Source organism: Candoia aspera, chromosome 4 (assembly GCF_035149785.1).
Source record: "Candoia aspera isolate rCanAsp1 chromosome 4, rCanAsp1.hap2, whole genome shotgun sequence".
In the NCBI taxonomy this organism is placed as follows: Eukaryota; Metazoa; Chordata; class Lepidosauria; order Squamata; family Boidae; genus Candoia; species Candoia aspera.
Genome location: NC_086156.1, coordinates 5,577,928 through 5,581,422, shown reverse-complemented (window position 1 = coordinate 5,581,422; position 3,495 = coordinate 5,577,928).

Below are 3,495 nucleotides of genomic sequence, written 5' to 3'. Positions count from 1 at the left end.
GTCTTTCTACCAGCATTTGCATGTGTTAAAATCTCTTTGTCTATTTTTCTATCTTTAGTAAACACTCCAACAAGCTATAGAAATGAATCTAATTTCTCTATTATTCAACACCTATGTATAATCAGATAATTCACTCCATTTTCCCGATCAGAGCCATACTTTTTGTTGCATGATATAATCTATCTGACATTCACCGCAAATCATTCAGGTTCTTGGCCAACAACGTGGCATCATCTGGTCCGCATACAAAAGTACATGTACATTCATGTTTCCCATCAACACCTCTAAGATCACTGAAAGCATTCCTTTGTACATTCATCTATACATTCATTAAACAACCAGGGGAACATTGCACATCCTTGCCTAACGCTTTTCAGCACGTTCAAAATTATTTTCTCTTTTAATTGTTTCTTATTCTCCCTGACTATATCTTTCCCATTATCTTATTCTCAATATACACATTGTACAACAGCTTTCTCTCATCCTCTTTTTTCACTATGATCTTTCACTTATGTGCATTTTTCTCATCCACAGCCTCTTTTACCTCCTTGTTCCACCAAGCACTGTTTTTTATATTTCTCATTAGTGTCACTCCACACATTTCTGTAAAACTACTGTTTTCACCCTTAACCAAGCAAGCTGCCACAATCTGTTTCCTTACATTTTTTCATTTTGTTCAGAACTTAAGATAACTTAAAAGTATTTTCTAATACTTCTTCATACAGGATTCATATTTCCATTCTTGCCACAACTAAGTGGGATTTGTCCCATGATCGGAGTTGAAGGATCCATGTACCCTTCATTAATCCTCTCTGGTCTTGATCCCACCAGTCCATTCTTGTCACCTTACAAAGTAATATTTTCCCATTGGGGGAGATGGGCGGTGATATAAATTTAATAATAATAATAATAATAATAATAATAATAATAATAATAAATAAAATAAACATTTTTCCCATTTCCTGAGAACGTTACCCAATTTCCTCTAGGACCTGGCCCTCATTCTTCCACTATCACCATTCATTAAAGGGTAACATGCAACTTTCATCAGCTTATGGATTCCTACTTCCACACGCACCCACAATAATGCAGATGACACCGGTGCATGCTTTCTGACATACATTTTAACTCTTTTACTCAGAAGTAAATCTGCATTTTCACTTCCTTTGAGTATATTCATCGAGTGCCCTCCACAACCTCAGACTATCTTTATTCAGATCTATTCCATCTCAATTTCCCTTTCTTAAGTTTCATCAACAAACAATATTTCCATTTTCCTTTCTTTCATCCCATTTGCTAATTCAGATTTACTCTTCTGTCGTTCCAAGTCACAATCTCCTATACGGTACAGGCATCACCAGATAGGTCCACCAATATTGACCTTTCCCATCCTTCTTGGCTTTGATCAATCATATGACCCTTTTTAGTAAAATAGAGAAAGTTCCTAGTATTAATTGCTACCTGTGCCAAGTGCATCATTCTTTGCTAATGGTCAGCTGGGCATGTTTGGGGCAGTATGTCACAAGTGTAACCAAAACCCAGTTTCACCCCAACTTTGCTCTTACTATTCTGGGCAAGCTAGAATAGTAATCTAGAGACAGCCTTGCAGGTCAACATACTGTTGACTGCACCCCACCAACTAGCAGGTACATACAGTGTACAGAGACACATTCAGGGTCAGAGGTGTCTGCAAGGGGTCAAAACAAGTCACCACCACCATCCAGTTATAGCCCTGCCCCTTTTAATGGGCACCATGACACATGTGAAAAAGGGTGGGACTTTGATTGCAAGGTGGTGGATGCCATCTTGATTTTTATGACTTTCTCCCTCAGGACCCCCCTGCTCAAGGTGCTAAAGAGAAGAGAGGGCCCCAAAGTGAAGGATAAGAGCACAGGAATGTAAAATGTGTAGTTTAAGACAGAAGAGGAAATCACGAGGTCCTGACGCTATAGGCATCTTCTGAAAGTCTTGAGTGCCAGGGGCCTCCAAAAGCTATTATCTTGTGTTCAGGCTCCCTGATCAAGGCTTGGCAAAAAATCACAGATCTCCAGACACTTCCCAGCTTAGCTTGGCTCCTTGGCTAGACTTGGCAGACAACTCACAAACACGGCTAGGCTAGATTAGAATCTTTACTTCAGGCAAGAATGAAGCCATGCCCAATTGAAGGTCGCCCACTGCCAGTGAGAAAATGTAAATGACTGTAATAGCTTTGAGGGTTTATACTCTTGGCTAATTCCTCCCAGTCTTGCCAATGAATGAATCCTTGATGTGGTGCTTAGTGGCCAGGAAGTCAAGCAGTAATTTTATATTCACCTAGAGGCCATCTCTAGGCTAGGAACCCAGCTCAACACTCATACCTAGGGCTACTGTATATCTGATTTTCTTCAGCGACATCCTTCTTTTCAGTCCTTATAATTCCCTCTGGTCAGTTTTTTTATGTATCTAAAATGGGTGGGATTCCACTGAAGCACATAGATGTGACCTCTTTCCAAGTTCTTCCTCTTTATTGGTTTTTTGGGCTTCCTTTCTCCTCCGGGTTGGCCACCATAGCGCCTCTGCCATTTCCTCCACTCCTGAAATGGCACACTTAGCTTTGGTGCCAAGAAATACAGGGAGTTAAAGGACTTCAGAGTCATGCACTCATTCCCTACTCCACTTTTCCCCTTGTTTTAGATCTGGCTGGACTAAATCTTTATCATACTGGACACCCCATAATGGAGAAAGGTCTATATGTTCACTAAGAACAATGGCGGGTTGACTGGAGCTGTTAAACAGCTCTTACTATTAAGGAATTCTTCCTGATGCCCCACCACAACTACTTTCAGTCTTCTCCGAGTTAAGCATACCCATTTCTTTGATTCTGAGCTAAAATAAGATTGGAGGATCAAATTAGCGATGTCTTCTTCATAAACCTGTTCACCCTGTCTGCTCCCAAGTTAATATTCCCTGTTCCTTGTTCCAAGTGCTCCATCTGTATTAAGATGCATTCATCATTATTATATCAATTGGCAGATATTTTTTCAGATTCTGCCCTCCGGAGTGTCCCCTTTCTGCAAAGTTCAAATAGTGTGATCTGTACTCTCAAAGCATCTTTTTTAATCAGGAAGAGAATTAAATTCATGACACTGGTGTAATCATAATTGTGTCTAATTTTAATTAAATGTCAGTGCAATGAAACTTCAACATTAACTTTTACCACAGATCAACCAACTATTTTTCAGTGCATGGCTCCTGATTCACTGCTGAATGGACACTAGAAAAACTTGTGTGCATCCTGGTTTTAGGGAACAGGGAGAAGAGGGAAATCTGGAACTGCTTAGTGGGTGAGAGTAAGATTTATTTTAATCCTGCAACCTGTTTCCAGCAAAAGACTGCCTTAAAGTCACCCAGCTGCCTTTGTGTCTAAAGCAGGACTAGAACTCACAGTCTCCCAGTTTCTAGTCTAGCACTTTTAACTTCTACCCCAAACTGGCTGTTATGCCTCTATACCAAGTT